This window comes from Protopterus annectens, chromosome 9.part0 (genome assembly GCF_019279795.1).
Source record: "Protopterus annectens isolate FY-2018-M chromosome 9.part0, PAN1.0, whole genome shotgun sequence".
NCBI lineage: Eukaryota > Metazoa > Chordata > Ceratodontiformes > Protopteridae > Protopterus > Protopterus annectens.
In genome coordinates this window covers 591,189,581-591,208,635 of record NC_056743.1, presented here as the reverse complement: position 1 = coordinate 591,208,635, position 19,055 = coordinate 591,189,581, and the positions used below count along the sequence as shown (strand labels likewise).

The 19,055-nt window shown below is 46.1% G+C and overlaps 1 protein-coding gene across 4 annotated transcripts in view; it reads left to right on the top strand.

Annotated features, from left to right (window-relative positions):
- Positions 1–19,055, top strand: part of PPP2R2A (protein phosphatase 2 regulatory subunit Balpha) — a 1,574,838-nt gene that overhangs the window by 1,429,202 nt on the left and 126,581 nt on the right. The window lies entirely within an intron of this gene.

Here is a 19,055-nt window from a genome sequence, read left to right as displayed (position 1 = left end):
TGCAGCAAGAACTGTTACATGCAAGTAAACAGGGCTTCGGAGGTATGGTCCCCTAGTGCCACTTGGGAAAGTAGAGGGATGAAGCCCCATGTAAAAATGATTTAATTGTACAACAGCAAGTTTCAAAATTCACTGTTTTGTTTGCTTGACTTTTTCAGATGTCCAGAGCTTGTAGTTTTAGGCCTTGCACATCTGATAAGGAGCTGTATCCGGAAAAGGATGATTTCTGGGTCATCCCTGTAGAGAGTTGTTAAAGACACCTGATATCCAGATTCTTTTGTGGCTTCCAAGAAATTGGAAGTGAAAACCACATGTGCACATCTAAGTGGAGAGTGTTCATGACAGGTCATCTTCAAGCTGTCTCCTGCATGATTTTTTAGATTCAACACGAGACCTACAGATCACAGTATTTTTCTACATTGCATTCAGACACTGAGTCTAAAGCATTAGACAGGGTCGATTAAATTTTTTTTTCACTTCCTAAGTAAAGCCAAGTTCCCCCAGCTGTTTTTTTCAACACTCCATATTCCATTTCCTCATAGTGGACAGTTTTCTAGGAGAGCTTTACTTTACCAATTCTGTAATCTGGTTGGATGTGTTTTAAGACTCTTAGTCTTACAGCTTCCAGAGTGGGTATTCTACATGGCCTGTGCTACTGCTGTGAATAAGGATGCTGGTGTGGGTGTTTGAGTGTACAGGATGGCACAGATGAGGCTGTCTTCCCTTAAGGAGTAACATGGGCAGTTTTATGCCCTATTCTTGGAGAGGTAGGTGAAGTTTTTTGGCCATGCTTCTCAGGATATGGTTGATGTGTTGGAATAAATAAACCCTTTGTACTGTGGGTTTCTAAAAGTACTCTTCACCTCTTCGTCAAGGTCTAGCTGGCCAGCAAGAAGAATCCTCCGTGCAGACTGAAGAAAGCTGTTGTGCATCACAGGGTCTTGCACCTTGTTCCCACCCACCTCCCCGTGTCAGTCATATCACAGTCTTAACTGCTGTCTAGAGCCGTTCATGAGTGGCAATTCACCAAGTTTGCTTCAGACCAAGATGAAAAATGACTGGTGGTCAGAGATGGCCATCTATTACAGCTGTTGGATTATCCATCCAAAAAAGAGCTGTGATCAGAGACCAAGCTGTCTTTAAAGGTTTTTGGGTCATCAGAGGAGCTGTAGAGGCAGCCCTTTTTTAGGAGGCAACTAAGGCTTCTACTGCTTCTTCCTGTCTCGGGGGGGGGGGGGGGTGTCCGTCCCATCCCATCCCATCCTGGACCTTAGCTACTTTAGTGAGTGTATCCAATACTTCAGGTTCCAGATGGTGACTTTTCAAGAGGTTCATAACCCTGTTGTCACTAAACAGTTGGATGGTGTTATTTGCTATGAATGATGCCTCCTGGCATTTCTTCATTTGGTGTTCACACAAGATGTCACTTTAATTCTGTCAGGTTAGACAGCACTGGCAGTACAAAAATAATGCCATTTAGATGGACTTTCCTAGGCTCCTAAAGTGTTTCCCAGCGAGTTGGGCTGTGTTATCTAAGGTACTTAAGGAGAGGGAACCGTTTGTTTCTATATTTGGACAATTGACTCATGTCGACCCATTTTAGATACTCCCTGTTAGCTTCCTTAGAGCAGATATTTCTGTGATAAGTCCTGCCTAATCTTAATCTCTAAGATTTCCCTTTGTTGGCATAGAGCTAGTCAATCTTCATTATCAGCAGTTCCTGACTTTGCCAAGGACCCAGGAGGCCATGAATTTTGCATTCTAGATGCAGTTGCAGTGGAAGGTGTAAGCCAAGACCCTCTTGCACTTTCTTGGGCTTGATGGCCACTGTGGTTTTCGTTGCATCATTCACATATTTGAAAATGTAAATGTGTTGTTAGAGTACGAGTTGTGTTTTCAGAGTAGTCTTGCATTCATAGAGCTTCTGGTGTCCTGTTTCTATTTGTCTGGCATGGATTCTGGAGTGGTGGACAACCCCCACCAGCCTTCAGATGGGTCTGCCATTCTTGCAACAGAATTGCCTCAGTTTGACTTGTGCTTTGTTGACATTGTGGTCAGGTCACCCTGGTTCCTTTGAAGTTCTGTAAAAGTGAACCTGACTGGAAAGGTAGCTTGTCAGCAACTCGTTGGAAGATGCATGCAGTCCTCCTGGCCCAGAAGCCTTGGAGGGAAGCTGCAGTTTAGGCCAGTCCATATTTAGCCCATCAACCCAGCCCATTGTGCTCATCTGAACTGGCAGAAACACGTATAATCTTAACCTGTGTGAGGCAATACACTACTTGCAGTAGATTACAAACACAGGCATTACTTTAAGCAGTTCACCTTCCCACTGAATCAAGCATGCAAGCTGACACCAAGATTCTCTTACAGGCTAACCTGAGACTGTTAGTTCAACAGCCTTGCTTGAGCTAGATTTTCTGGAAGTGGTGCATTCCTAAGATTGAGCTGTTTGCCACCTAAAAGAATGGAATTACTTTCTTCTGTGCTTTGCAGCAAGACAAGGAGGAGTATGTGGTAGATGTATGTTATATGCCTTTCTTCATTCCGTCTGATATTGCATAGCAAAGCAACATTTGGGGAAAAAAAAGACCAACCCTTATCTTAACTGTACCCCATGGTTATCAAGAATTATGTGGTTTCAAACTGTCATATTACTTATGATAGAAAGTGTTCCACTTTAAGTTGGGTCCAGCATAGCTGGAGCAACAGCAGGTTGTATCTCAGGGCCTTGGTTTTCTGTTCTTACTAGTATTTCATTACACTGACGTCAGAAGTGATTAAAGTTCCCTGAAAGCCTTCCATCCAGCAGATGTTATTTTCCAGATGGAAATGGTTCTGTGTTTCAGCATATCTATAACTGTTAGCATCCCATTTGGTCATTTTGCAAGTGATCTTCATTTAACCTTGCAAACATCTGTATTCCATGGTTAAGGTGCATGTGTCAGATGTCCTTCTATTCTACTTTTGCAGTATTCATAACATGAAGGATTTCTTGCCAACGGTGACCCGACGTCTGGACAGTATACCAAAGCCTTTTACTAACAAGTATGTTGGACATTGCATGTATGCTCCCCGCATACATAGGGTATAAATGTGACATCTGCACATACTTTCCTCAGAACTTCTGTGCCGCCAGTCCGGATGCCATCTTCGATCATTTGTCTGCTCACCTGAGTTGTTTGCTACTGTATCAAGCCATTTCAGATACGTGCCCCATTGGGGTTTTTTCTCCTCCTCCTTTGCTGTTGTGTTTGTGAGGTTTTTTTAAGTCATCCAAGAAAGGCAAATGCCAGTGTGGGAGACAGATTCCATAAAGGTAACCACAACCAGTACTTATTTTTGCTTAGGGATTACCCACAACCATAAAACGTTGTTCCATTTGCCAGGCCTTTGTGCCTAAGAGTTTGCTTAGCCGGCTGCCCTTGCTAGCTGTTTATGTAGAAAACTGTCTTAAAACGCTTCACGAAAGATGCTGTGCAGGGTATGTCTGGGTCTTCTGCCAAGTTAATAGTGAAGAGAAAGATCAAACACAGTGTGTCTGGCTCTTCAGCTGCATCTCTTACATCGGACATCTCTCTCTCTCAAGGCCACTAAAGAACTCTAGATCCGTCCAATCTTTAGGTCAAATCCTTCGGCTGAAACTGGTTCCGAGGTCACCATGGATACGACGACAGGCACGTCTTTGGAGGCTCTGCAGACATCTGCTTTGGATGTTCAGGTGGAACAGAGAATTCTTGATTTCAGAAAGCTGTAGGGGGATCTCTCAAGCACTAGTTAGGGAGGAAGTCCCAACTACAATTGTGGAGTGTAGGCCAACATCGGGCCCTTCTCCTTTTCATAAGGTGGATGTGCGTATTAAAAAGAAGCAAAAGACCAAGCATTCCACTTTTCCCAGAGATCCCCAAAGTGAATGGCAGAGTTTATCCAAGGCTTACTTAATACCATTATGGCCCTTAAGCCTCCTCCTGGTGTCTCTGTCCCCACTCTGCCTTGGGCATCTTCACCACAAAAGAGTGTTAAGGAACAGGAAGAATTTTCTTCAGATAATGAATCCTTAGCCTACTTTACCTAGATTCCTTCTCTGGACTATGCTTTTCCAGAAGAAGAGACTAATGGTACTGATTCTCCCATAGAAGAGATTACTTTTGGGGAAGCTATTTCCAAAATGAAGGAGTTTTTCAAATGGGATATTTCCCAGGTTAGTGATGTGCAGAAGAGATACTATGACCTATTGCAGATGGAGTCCCCTTCTCTTTCTGCTGTTCCTCCAGTTTTGCCTGCCTTATGAGATGCTTTCATTTCAGCATCCCAAACTCCAGATTCTCAGCCCCCAGCCCCTAAGAAGCCAGACTGCTTTTACAAAGTGCCAAAGAATGGCAAATTTCTTTTTAGGTGCCATCTGCTGTAGTCTGTGTGGCTTTGGATAATTCTTCCAGATTACTGCACAGTCATCTGCTTCTTGCCTTATCCTTATTAGGATCTTCTTCTTAGGTAGCAAGATATTCGGTTAAGTGTAGTTATGATACAGCAGAAGCATCTCCTAGGGCAGCTACATCAGGCTCTGTTTTGAGAAGGTACTCATTAAGACTTCAACCAATGCCAGGTGACATTAAAGCTAAGTTACTGGATGCTCCTGTAGATAATACAGCCTTGTTTGGGTCTGCTGCTGCTGCTGCTGATTTGTTTAAGTATTTGCAGGAGAAACATAAGGCACTACAAGATTTGAAACACAATTTTGTCTCACTTGTACCCAAGTTTCACAGAAATTATCCCTCTAACACTGCTTTTGTGCAGAAACATGTTTGCAGTCCATCTAAGACTAAAAAGGGTGGTAGGAGGCCTCCTCCACCAAAGACTTCTCAGTGTGCTGCTGCCCAGAAGCAGCCCATTCCTGACAAGCCACGTACCTTATGACCAGCACTCTCACCACAACCTTATTCAGCTTTCCCTTTGTCTCTCTTTCAGTTTGGGGAAACATTACTCAGGACACATGGGTTCTTTCCATTATTCAGAATGGTTATTTTCATGGTCTGGAATTCTCTTCCTCCCTTCATGGGCATTCCACAGCCTCCTCGGGAACAGCTGATTTATTTCCATAGTCCTTCAAGACTTGAATCACTGAACAATTCAGGATGTTCCACCCACACACAGAGGAAAAAAGTTTTATTCCAGAATGTTTAGTGCCCAAAAAAGATGGTCCCTGGAGACCAATTCTGGACCTCTCAACCCTCAACAGCGTCTTGAAGGTTCCTTCTTTCCACATGCTGTCCCTTCAGACTTTATTTCCTCTCATTCTTCCTCAGACTTTTATGGCATTACTGGGTATCAAAGATGCCTACCTTTACATTCGTATTTGTCTACTTTACAGGAAATGTTTCTCTGTTGCTTACATTCATTTTCAGTTCTCTGCTTTGCCGTTTGCACCTTCTAGTGCCCCAGGGATATTTACCAAATACCTAGCACCTGTAATTGCTTTCTGCAGACTTCAAGGCATCCAAGTTTTCTCTTACTTGGACGACAACCTAATTCAGGCATTTTCCCCAGAGATCTTGCTGCAGAACCTATACTTCACCATTCCCATCTGCGAAGCCTGCAGTTCACCACAAATTTCACAAAATAATCTCTCTCCCCTTCTCAGGATCATGTTTTCCTGGGGTGCAGGATACAGACAGACCTTATGCTGGCCTCTCTCCTTCCTCCAAAGGCTCTGTCCCTCATTTCTTTCTTCCAAACTCTTCTCCCTCTACCCTCTCACAGCCAGGGAGTTTTGTCAGACTTCTGGGATTCATGACATCCACCATTCCAATGTTACCTGTGGCCAATTTTCATATGAGGAAGTTTCAGTGGTTCCTGAAAACAGTTTGGATGCAGCATGCAAAACCCCTAGAGTCTTCGGTTCCTTCTCCTGTGAAGAAGGAACTCCAGTGGTGAATTCAACAGGTGACCCTGAACCCAGGTCTCCCTCTGCATCCCTCCTGTTCCTTCTCAAGAGCTGTTCACAGATGCTTCAGCTGTAGGTTGGGGAGCAGCTTTCGGCTCCATGAAGGTACATGGGGGTTTGATCACCTTCCCAAAGAAAGAAGCACATCAACATCAGAGAGATGAGTGCTTCTGTTGGCCATTAAGGTTTTTCATCCTCTTTTCCTTCCAGGTCCTCACAAGCTGTTTAGACAACACCACAGTCCTCTGGTATGTAAACAAACAGGTGGAGGGGGCAAATCTTAACTTCTTTGCAGGCTAGCTCTCATGGCTTGGGGGCTTGCAGTTCAGTATCATGTCATTCTTCAGGAAGTATACATCTCCTACAGTCAGAATTGTGTCAGACACTCTGAACAGGTCCTTGACTCAATCTCAGGAATGGATGCTTCACATGGATGTGTTTCTGGACATTGTCCACCAGTGGGATACTCCTCAGGTATGTCTATTTGCCTCCTCTCTGAACAGACAACTTCCTTTATTTTGTGCCAGAGTCCCAGGTCCTCTGGCTTGGTAGGTGGGCGCCCTTTTTCTTGGAACGGGATGTTTCTTTATGCATACCCCCTCATTCTGAAAGTCCTGTTCAAGATTCAGCAGGACAGACCCAAATCTTGCTGGTGACTCCCTTTTGGCCAATACAGCACTGGTTCCTTCTATTGCAGTTAGCCAAGGACAGTCATCACAAGTTGCCTCACAGCATGGGCCTATTCACACAAGTCAAAGAATCTCTTATCCATCCCCACCTGTTGACTCTGCAATTGACCCTGTGAGTGATGGGATTTTGATTCAGACACCTTTTTTCTGAGGATATGCTTAGGGTTCTGCAGGAGGCCAGAAAACCCAATGCTAGGAAATCTTACTTATTTAAATGAGAGGTTTTCTGTTTAGTGTCATTCACATAACCTGGGTCCACTGACTGCGGATGTTCCACTGGTTCTCTTTTATTTCTATGAATTGCTAAATGCCGAGTTGGCCTATTTCCCTGTCAAGGCCCACTTGTTGGTTATTTCTGCTAGTCTTCCTTTTTCCCCGCCTCTAGCTTCTAGATTTGAGGCTAAACAATTCCTCAAAGGTGTCCTACATATTAGACCACCCAGGAAGCCTATTCCTCCTCCTTGAGATCTTAATTTTATTTTGGAGAAATTGACTTTGGCTCCTTTTGAACTTGCGGCTACAGCTTCCGTACAGCATTGCTCTTGGTAGACTGATTTTGTTGTTGGCTTTCACTTCAGTTAGACTGGTGTCTGAGCTTCAAGCTCTTAAGTCTCCTTTTTTGGTTTTCCATAAGGACATGATGTTCTTGTGTACTAGTCTTTCACTTATGCCCAAAGTTGTGAATGAGTCTTCACTTAATCCATTCATTTGCCCACCTTTTTCCCTTCTCCACAATCTCCTAGTGAGAAGGGATTTACATACCTTGGATGTGCATAGACAACTCAGATTTTATTTGGATAAAACAAAGCCTATCAGGAAATCTGATCAGCTTTTTCTTTCTATTTATCCCATATCCTTGGGATTGCCTGATTGAAAGCAGACTACTTCCACTTGGATTTCTAAGGCTATTTCTTTTTGTTATGTTTATCATGGTAAGAGCCTTCCTTTTTCTATTAAGGCTCATTTTACTAAGGATGTGGTTTGTTCTGGTGCTTTCTTCAAGGGAATGGACACCAACTCCGTTCTTGAAGCAGCTACCTGGACTTCTGTATATACCTTCACCAAACACTGCAAGTTAGATGGAATCTCCAGAGCTAGAGCTAATTTTGCTAGTGCCATTCTTCATGGCTTTTTAGAGAGCTCTACTGCCCCTTCCTTCTCCCAAGTTTCTTCATGAGCTTTGGTACTCTCCCTCATGTTCTGAATACTGGAACAGTAGAATAGAAGGACATAGTATAGTTGTGTAAAATCTTATAACAATAGATGTCCTCTTCACTATTGCAGTATTCTGTCCCTCCCTCCTAACCCCCTGGGTTTTGCTTTTTGTTATGGATGTATGATTCAGCTCTTTATTTCCTTAGACTGGTGTTCCTTCTGGGGCATTCAGTTCTGAGGATAGTACGTGTGGATGTCGCATTTATGCCTTATGTATGCAGGGAGCATACGTGTGATGTCCCACATACTTGTAAGTAGTAAAAGGCTTTGGTATACTGGCTGGACGTCAGGTCGCACTTGACAGGGAATCCCTCATGATCTGAAGTAGTTAACTTCATTTCATCAGCAACCTGTGGGTATCGGATCCGACCTGGATCCGAGCCGGCAGCTTTCCAAGCTAAAGATCTGATCTCCAAGCTCCTCCCCCTTACCCATAATACCCTGCTACCTCCTTCTAGTCCCCAGATCTTGTTTGCCGCGGCTTTAACAAGCACGAGTTACGAGCTCCTGGAGGTTAGGTTGAGAGTATTTGTCAAATTCTTGACTTTTTGGTAAAATTAGAGAGGTGTGTGTTTGTGTTTAGTTGAAACCCATTAGTTTAGCTTAATTTTAGTATATTCACCCTTCCCCTTATTCGTATGTGTCAGTGTGTGTGGTTGTGGTTTTTGTTGTGGCCGAAGGCCCTAAGGACATTTTCTCCAAGTGCTCTGAGTGTGGCCATAAGCTCTCTCCAGCCAATGGCCACACTCAGTGCGTTCTTTGCCTGGGAGTAGCGCATTTGTCATCAGGCTACCATATCTGCGCAGCCTTTAACCCCGGGCTGTGAGGGATAGGAGGAACAAGTTAATCCTGGCAGGTCTTTTGCCTGCGAAGTCTGCTTCTTCCTCCTCCTCCTCCTCTCCTTCAGTGGCTCCAGCCGCGGCTGTTCAGCCAGCTGTGCTGTCTCCCCTGGCTGGGACTCAACCTCCCACCATTTCCCAGGGAGAGAAGGAGGCTAAGAGAAAAGAAAGGAGTGAGAGAGAGAGATGGGGATAGAGAGAAACATAGGAGCCACAAGCGGCGGGCCGACTCTGCCCCCTTGACCCCGCCAGCTAAACAGCTCTCTTCTCCCCTGAAGATTCCTGTGTCTTCCCCCTCTCGGCTCCATTCCCCACGTTTCTCACCGGAGGAGGAGCCTCGGCCATCTTTGAGGTCGTCGCAGCAGCCTTCCCGGCCAGCTTCGGTGTCCTCTTCTAGGTCGACACGAAGCCTCTCAGACGCTGACATGGACTGGATGATGCGCCGCTTCCTACAAGCCCAGATGCAGATGGGAGGGCTCCTGCCTCCCCCCATTTTTGCCCCCATAGCTCCTTCTCCGATCCATTATCGGGTTTCGGAGCCAACATTGGATTCGAGTAGTCTCGGAGTCAGGGAGACGGTGCCGACAGTAGTTGCTACTTTGCCGGTCATGCCCTCGAGTCTGTCGTATCCCTTTTCAGATCCGAGCTCTCTGAGCCGAGAGCCACACGTCGGATCCAAGGGGGGTAGGTGTGTCTTCGGCTCCGTTGCGGTCGGAGCACACTTCCCTTTCACGTCCGATTGCGTCGGCTTCAACGCCGATCCCCACTTCAGATTCGAGGGTGTTGCTCATGGAACCCAGAGAGAGCAGTTCACCTTCGGCCTTCGACATGGTGGAGAGCGTTCTCTCGAGAGGTTCAAGACCCCCTGCTCATGCTACGGATCCAGCCACCATTCCCTCGCAGATGGGCTTGTCTTCCATCATCTGGCCCCAGGGACAGCCTGCGTCGACGCCCCAGTCAGTCCCACTGGAGGAACATGACCCTGTTGGTGAGCCCTCCTCGGACAGTCCCGCTGAGGAGGTCCCTCACAAACGCAAGTGTAAAAGGAGGCACTTGGACTCCCTCGAGTCCCTCATGGAAGACACTGATTTAGAGGAAGGTTCCCCCAGGTCACCCCCCGAAGATGTCTTCTTTGGAGAGATTATGGAAATGCTACGCCTAAAGGGGGGGGATGGTCAGCCCAAAAGGCTTCCTCGGATGAGTGTGTTTCTGGAGGCGTTTGACGCAGGCCCGTCTACCTCTTGAGTGTCCCCTCCGGCCGACCCCCTGGTAGACCTCATTACTACCAGGGTATGGAAGGAGCCGGACACTGTAGAGCCAATCCCCAGGAGACCAGATAAGATCTCTAGTCCCCCTGTGGATAGGACAGCATGGAGTAAAGCTTCCCCGGTAGATGCCATGGTGGTGGTGGCTGCCTCCAAGAAGGAACTGGCACAGGATAGTTCCTTGGTCCATCCTCCTGATAAGGAGTCTCGGACGATGGATTGCATCGGAAAGCAGATGTTTGCTTCAGCTACCTTTTCCATAAGGGTGGCCCATGTGATTAGGCTTCAGCGGGATCTGGTGAAGGAGTACGCTGGTTCTCCCCCTAAGTCCATGTCGGCCGAAGACAAACGGACCTTTTCGACTCGCATGGCCACTCTGAAATCTGTATCGAACACGTCTATGTGGCTACTTTCCCATGCCACGGAGGGGGCTACTAGAGCCAGCGGATCAGGCATCGCCTTACGGCGTCACGCCTGGCTCCGACTTTGCAGAACCCTTCAAGGCGTCCTTCGAGAACGCTCCCTTCAGTTCTAGCATGGCCACTCTGAAATCTGTATTGAACACATCTATGCGGCTACTTTCCCATGCCACGGAGGGGGCCGCTAGAGCCAGCGGGTCAGGCATCGCCTTATGGCGTCATGCCTGGCTCTGACTCTGCGGAACACTTCAAGGCGTCAGCGAACGCTCCCTTCGGTTCTAGCCTGTTTGGCAAGACCGTCCGTGATACATTGGTCCAGAGCGAGAAAGACGAGAAGACGCTGTCTGCCATCGGAATCTGCTTCTAGGCTCCTCAAAGGTCCTTTTCCAGGAACCAGTGGGGACAAAAGAAGATGTGGTTCCGGAAGTCTCAGCAGCCCCATTACGCTCTGAACCCTTCGTCCTTCAGAGGCAGAGTGGGACAAGGTGGACGCCGTCCCAGAGGCAGAGGGGGGCCGAAGAATTTTGGGTCACGAGAACCTTTCTCCAGTCGACCCACGCAGCAGCCCTGAGGGGTTGCCCGACTGCTCCTCTCTGGAGTTAGTAGGGGGGGGGCGTTTTTCGAGGCACCTGGCACTATGGGAGTCCATCACAACAGATCGCTGGGTGCTTTGAATAATATCCAGAGGCTACTCTATTCCCTTCTTAAACCTTCCTCCTCAATCGAGGCGCCTCCCCTATGTTCCACCCAGTCAGAGGAAAGGCTGCAGCTTTAGAAATAAAAAAGCTGCTAGAAAAAAGAGCCATCCAGCACGTCCCCCCAGACCAGTCCGGGTTAGGCAATTACTCCAGGTTCTTTTTGATGCCAAAAAAGACAGGGGACTTGAGACCAATTCTTGACCTTTCTACAATGAACCTCTTCGTTGCCAAGGAGAAATTCTGGATGGTCACTCTTCAGTCCATTCTCCCCCTACTGCAGGAGAACGACTGGATGTGCTCCATAGACCTCAAGGATGCGTACTACCACATTCTCATGGACAGACGATCCAGGAGGTTTCTCCACTTTCGGTTGGGGGCCAGTCATTACCAGTTCAGGGTCTTACCATTCAGCCTCACCACAGCCTCCAGGGTGTTCACCAAGGTCATGGCAGCTGTAGCGGCCCACCTGCGGCTTCAGGGACTACAGGTTTTTCCTTACCTGGACAACTGCTGCCTCCACCAGGCATCTACTCTGCTCAGCCAGGGATTGCTTCCTGTTCTTAGCCTCCCAGTTGGGGATCACTATAAATTACAAGAAATCATCCCGTCAACCAATGCAAGTCCTGGACTTCATAGGGGCCAGAATAGATATGCTTCAGACCAAGGCCTTCTTGATGTCGGGCAGGCTTCGCAGCTTAACCCTTCATGTCCTAGCACTCCTTCAATCTCCAGCCCCATCAGCGGAGTTAGTCCTGAGAGCCTTAGGGTCCATGGCAGCAGCAATCAACCTTTCACCCTTCCCTCGCTTGCTCATGAGGGTCCTCCAGTGGACCTTGCACGTCCAGTGGTCCATCCTTCAACACCCATTGGACTCTCCGATTCCCCTCAGCAGAGTTTGCAGAAATTCCCTCATATGGTGGCTCCAATCTTGGGAGCTTTGGGAAGGATGACCGTTCATAATGCCACAACCCCAAGCCACGGTAACCACAGATGCTTCTCGCCTTGGGGGGGGCATTATATGGGCAGAACTGTCCAAGGTACGTGGACTCAGACAGAGACCATTCTGCATATCAATGTTATGGAGATGAGAGCGGTGCTTCTAGCATTGCAAGCTCTTCATGCCTTTCTCCCTCCAGGGACTATTGCAATTCAGACAGACAACATGTCAGTGGTCTGGTACATCAACAAACAGGCGGGGACAAGGTCTTACCCTCTTTGCCGAGAGGCCATGAGAGTTTGGGATTGGGCGATATCCACCAACCGTTTTCTGTTAGCAACGCACATTCCGGGTCAGTCCAACATCCTAGCAGACAAGCTGAGTCGAACTAACCTCTCGCCTTACGAGTGGTCTCTGAACCCCTTAGTAGCGAAACAGATCTTCCGCAAGTGGGGTCAGCCTTGCTGCGATCTCTTCGCATTGCGTTCAAACACGAAGTGCAGCGAGTTTTTCGCTCTAATCCCCCCCTTGGGGGGAAAGCCCCAGGGACACTGTAGTTCATGCTTTACCATCCGGTCTTCTTTATGCTTGTCCTCCTCTTCCGTTAATGACAAGGTTTTTACAGAAAGCTCGTCGGTTGGGGAACAAGATTATCCTCATAGCCTCATTTTGGCCTCATCAAACCTGGTTCCCGTACCTACGGTCTCATCTCATAGCTCCTCCCTGGATCTTAGAACCCATCCCGGATCTGATTTCTCATCCTTCGGGATTAGAAACTCCGAATCTGGACGACCTCAAGCTCTCAGCTTGGTTGATCCAGTTCCATTAGTTGCCAGGACTCCCAGTATCTCGTCTGCAGTTAGATCCATCCTGGTAGTGGCGCATAAGCCTTCTACCAGGAAGGTTTACAACAGCAAATGTTAACGGTTTTCCATTTGGGCCTCGCATAAGGATTTGGATCCTTTCACTGCTACCATGCCAGCAGTGCTTGATTTCCTATATCATATTTTTCAGCGAGGGGCCAGTTCTACTGTAAAGGTTCAAATGGCTGCCATTTCCCATTTTCACATTGGAGACTATCTTAGTCCTTTAGCTTCCACTAAGATTTGTAAGACCTTCTTAAAAGGAACCTTTCTTTTGAGACCTATTAGGAACACTGTTCCCCCATGGGACCTAAATTTGGTCCTTCAGGCTCTAACTGGACCACCCTTTGAACCTGCAGCTTCTGTTGATTTAAAATTTTTATGTTGGAAAACTGCTTTCTTAATAGCTATTACTTTAGCTAGGAGGGTGTCAGAACTCCAGGCCCTTTGTACTAAACCCCCATATCTTGTTTTCCATATGAACAGAGTCTCTCTCATGACTAACCCTTCCTTCTTACCTGAAGTGGCTTCCGAGGCGAACATCAATCAGTCCATTAATCTACCAGTTTTCTTCCCTAACTATCAGAATAAAGGTGATTACAAACTTTATTTGTCAGATGTTCATAGACAATTGCGATTTTACCTACACAGAACAGCTGCCTTTCGCAAGTCAGAACAGCTCTTTGTTTCCTTTGCGAAGCCTTTCTTGGGTAAGCCAGTGTCGAAGGTGTCTCTAGCTAGATGGATTTCTCACTGCATTTTGCTCACATACAAGATATCTGGTTTGCCTGAGCCCTTAGGGGTTCATGCCCATTCTACCCATTATATGGCTACTTCTGCTGTGTTCTGGTCAAGAGTGCCCTTGGATGATATTTGTTCTGTGGCTACTTGGGCTTCCTCTCATACTTTTATCTCTCGCAGAGGAAGAGCAGCTTTTGGCACTGCAGTGCTCCGGAATATCCTTCCTTGAGGACCTCACAAGTTTTTTGGTAGCTGGGGACTCTGTCCCACAGGTTGCTGATCAAATAAAGTTAACTACTTCAGATAAAGAAGTTATGTACTCACCATAACGTTCCATCTGAGTAGGTAATTTCATTTGTCAGCAACCAATCCCCCCTCCTTCCCCCTAACTTGGTTCTCTGAATCCTAGAATTATCTCAGCTTTTGGTATTCATTAGGTTAGGATGTTTCAGGTTGTTGTTTTGTCTAGGTGACATTGTATAATTGGGCAAACGCGATCTGAGGACTGGAAGGAGGTAGCAGGGTATTATGGGTAAGGGGGAGGAGCTTGGAGCTCGGATCTTTAGCTTGGAAAGCTGCCGGCTCAGATCCAGGTCGGATCCGATACCCACAGGTTGCTGACAAATGAGGTTACCTACTCAGATGGAATGTTATGGTGAGTACTAACTTCTTTTTATGAATACTGCAATGGTGAACAGAAGGACATCTATTGATATGCTAAGATTTCACAACTATACTTTATTTATGCCTGTCAGTAGACAAAGTCTGTGATCTAGCACCAGTCGATTAACACAGGTCCTTTAAGGAATTCTGAATCCTCCACCCACCTTTGAAGAGTTCACTTTTCAGTTTTGGGCATTAAGATTGACGGGCTTTGCCTGTCCACTGTGTGAACCTACTGGCACAGTGGTGTTGCTATTTTATCTTGGAAACCACATTTCCTGATTGCTGTCCTCCCTACTATAGGACTACAGAACCTGCAGACATTTGTATTTGGTATAATTTCTGGCTTTTATCTGATTTATACATCTGTCAGGGTGGTACTTGACATTGCATACAATGGATACATTCTTCCCTTATCATTACATACAATGGATACATTCTTCCCTTATCAGTTAATCTACAGAAGAACCCTCTGTGGTGGAACCTTAATGATCTCCCAAGGCCCCGTTTTGCTTTGCTTGGTCCATTGTTGCAAGTACCTTGTATGTTAGGCAAGTATATGCCTATATATTATTTACCCAAGTATGTCTGTATATTAATTGCAATGAAAGTGCCAGGTCTTCATTCATTTTTTTTCCCTTTGTTTGTATGAATTATGGCCACTTGGTTTTTGTGGCAAACTGGTGAGCTCTGGACTAGGCATGCTCTATAGCAAATGATATGGTGTACACCAGACTAGGCATATGCTTCTCTGAGCAAGGGAGCTTCAGGGAGAAGATGTCCAGATTGGAATAGACATGAATATGGACCCAATAAAAGGGTCACCCAAGAGACTCCTCTCCTAGATAAACTAGTTAAGAGCATATCTATTACATCTCAAGCCTTTTGTTTCTGGTGGCTGTAGCAGGAAAAGAGAGCATGAGAAAGACACAGCAGTGATGCCTTCAAAGCCAGTTATGTGATATTTATATGGAAAAGGGATTGTACTCAACCCTAATTCCTTTTCCATATGTTCATGATGCAGCACTGCTGGTAAGCAGCTCATAGCTTTTTGAACAAAAGATGGAAACCTTTGTGATATGTTAACAATTATGTATGCCTCATTTCAGCATGATGCTAGATTGGACACCACACTGATGTCTTTATCCATGCCTTTTGTTCACGACTCTTAGAGAGTTGTGAGATGCAAGCTTTTCATCAAAAGGGAAGAAAAATCATTTTTATTTAAATTCTGCATACTTTTTGTACTTCACTGCTTTTTTCCACCATTTAACAAAAAAGTTAACTCTTTGCAGTTATCCGTTCTAGGACCTTAGTCTTGTAGCTTTATTTGTAGATGTGTGAAGATTGTGTATTATTGCAAGATTTTAGCATTGTTTATACATTATATCTCACTTGCATTTCTGTAAGTAGAATTACATGTAAAAGTTAGCTTTTTGTAGTTTGAACCTAGTCTGGGTCCTCAGTCAATCTTGTAGCTTCTTTCACAGTTGTGGCAGGACAGTGATCTGACAGAGCTGAGCCTGATTTAGTCAATTATTACAGTGTTACTGGTAAGTTTCTGCATAGTGTGGTGCCTTAGACTGGTAGGGTTACAGTAATGGCAGTATTGTGAATTCTGCTCCAGGATTTGTGCTTCAGTACGTTTTTATAACTATATATCTACTTCACATTGCATCCTAGTGCCTTTCTGTTTACCTTGCTGCTGTTTTTCCCACTCTTTGAGGCTTTCCCTCTCCACACTGAGACATTAAGCTAAAAATTTCAGAACTGCTAACCATAAGAGTAGAGCTCCAGTTTGATTTTTTTTTCTCCAACTCTCCCACCCTTCTCTTATTGTGACTTTCATTCTAAAAATCTGTGTCTTTGGCTTCCACCCATTATGGTAATCTGACTTCCAAAGTCATTCCTCCCCACTTTTATTACTGATGTTCTTCGTGTTTCACTGTTGCAGTCCATCACCTGTGGGTTATCCCTGCTGTGGTAGCCCTCGACCGGCCCAAATACCAGGGTTAATGTTTTTCTGCATTGGCTGCAGTTGCTTGCTGACTGTCAGGTTGTCAGTGCTATAAAGCAAGGCAGCTGACACCATTACATCAGTCTTTCTTGCTGTGGAGCCTGTAGCAGAAGCAGTTTGCAAATGTGCCGGTCAGTTGCTACCAGAGTTTGAATTACAGCTGAAAATGTCTAAAGCTAAGTACCCCGTTGGGGATCCTTTTTTCTTGCACTAAACGATGTCCGAAAAACTTAATTGTCTCGCCTGTGGAAAGCAGATCCCACACTCAGACTTCCATTCATACTGCGTCACTTGTTTAGACCCAGACCACGGCGTCCCCCATTGCCGGTTCTGTGCCCTCCTTAATGCGAGAACCATTCGTCGTAGAGCTCTTATTGTAACCAGGTATTTTCGTCTTCTGTCTTCGCATTCTGAAATGGCATCTGCCAGCCAACAATCCGTAGACATTCTGGAAAAACGTAAAAAGATAAAGATAGAGACAGATCACAAAAGGCTAAGCCTTCCGACGACTCTACCGCTAAGCAGGTCATCAGTTCTCCGGAATTCAGTGAGGCACCTTCATAACCCCTGATGCCTGAGACAGTACCTTTGCAGGCCTCTGCCAAGACCCTTTCAGAGTCTGGTATGCCGCAAAAATCTTCTTAGTCTTTTGAGCCTTTGGTTGTCTCTGCTTCTGTTGTGTCCGGAGCCGCGACACAGCTTCCGAGGAGGCTTTTCACACTACCGAATGTAGCCAAAAACGGACGTCTTCTCATCCGACTACCATTTCTCTCAGACCGTTGGATACTCTTAGGCCTAGAAGCAAGGCCACTCCGTGGAAATCTACCTATTGCCACCATTTTACTCATGCTCCACCACCCCAAGCCCAAATGCTTAAAATGGCGGAGGACCGTATCTCCCTTATCAGGGATAGTCAGGCCACAACTTCTAAAAGGAAGAGAGACCCTTCTCCTGAAATACTGACAGAACAGGATTCTGACAAATCTGATTATTCAGATTTTGAAGAGGAACAACAACCTCTGGCTGCTTATGAGGATTCAGATGCAGAGGAATCCATTCCTTCTGCCTCCCCACCAGAAGATCTTTCCTTTGGGGAAACCCTTCACACCCTCAGGGAACATTTCCACTGGAAATACCAGGACTTCCCTCAGTCTAAGAAAAGACTAAGAGAGTTTCAAGACCTGCCCCAGCACAGACCCTTGGCCATCCCCCCATCTTAGAGGTGGTGGATGATGTCTTCCATGAATCCAGCTTAGCTCCTGATGCCCTCCCACATGTTCCCAGTAAACCTGACAGGTATTGCAGAGTACCGTATTCTCACAAATACCTGCACAGAAATCCTCCTGCAGACCCATAGGTCATTACACAGGGACCAAAAGGAGCTAAGGCTTGTTCTGCAAAGCATCTTATTCCTTCTGACAAGGATTCCAGAGCTCTGGACAGCTGGGGTAAAAAAGTATACATTTCTGCAACCTTAGCTATCAGAGCACTCAAATGTTAGTTCCACATGTTAAAATATCAACAACACACTTTGGAACTATTAAAGCAAAAGATTTCAACCTTTCCTGACGGTGCCAATTCGAAAGAGTTAGCAGATTTACTGCACTCTACTTATCAAGTGGCCAAACACTCCTTGTACTGTGGCTAGGACGCCCTAGAAGCCTCAAGCAGGGCAGCAGTGTTTGTCATTAGGAGACATGCATGGTTGAAGGAACAACCTCTCCCTGTTCATGTCAAGTCTAAATTAATTGATGCACCCTTGGATAAGGACCGCTTGTTTGGAGTAAAAGCAGAAGAGGTGCTTAAACAGATGGAAGACAAAGCAAAATCTATGCAAACAGTAAAAGATTCCTTTCAGGTACAACCTCCTAGGTTCAGCAGGAATTTTCCCTCAAAGCACTGGTCCTTTCCTGCACATAGACAAGGGCAAGGCAAGCCCCGCAGGGACAGACCACCCAGACTCCTATCCCAGGGACAGCAGAGAACCAAACATTGGACCACTTCCACTCCAAAGGCAGGGAGTTCTAAGCCATCCTTTTATGGCAAAAACTGTCAATGACTCTCTGTCCCACCTCTGCCCTCTTTTCACTCACCAACAACTAGGAGGAAGACTCTCCCTACGCAAAGAAAATTGGCTTTCTGTAACAAAGGACCAATGGGTCTTTAAAGATAATTTTTCAGGGATACAAATTCTCTTTCAACGAACTCCCAATTCCAAGAGGGTACCCAGATGTACCTCCAAATCAGTGGGCAGAGGCATTGAAACAAGTCCAAACTCTCATATCCCAAGGGGCAGTGGAATCTGTCCCCTCAAATCAAACAGGCAAAGGCTTTTATTCCAGACTATTCCTTGTTCCCAGAAAAGAGGGCACGTGGCGCCCCATCCTGGATCTCTCCATTCTGAACACCTCCCTGGTGGTCCCCAAATTCAAAATGCTAACTTTGCAACAGCTGCTGCCTATGCAGACAAAAAATGCCTGGTTAGTTACCCTTGACCTAAAAGATGCCTACTTCCACATCCCCATAGGGGAATCCTGCAGGAAATTCCTTCGCTTCAGAGCAGGCTCACAACAATTTCAGTTCTCTGCACTACCCTTTGGCTTATCTACTGCTCCCAGGGTATTCACCAAATACTTAGCCCCGGCCATAGCGTTTTGCAGACTGAAAAATATACAGATTTACCCTTATCTGGATGACTGCCTCATTCAGGCAGAGTGCAAATAAAGCTACTCAAGGACCTCCTCTTTGTCAAAACCCTCCTAACCTCC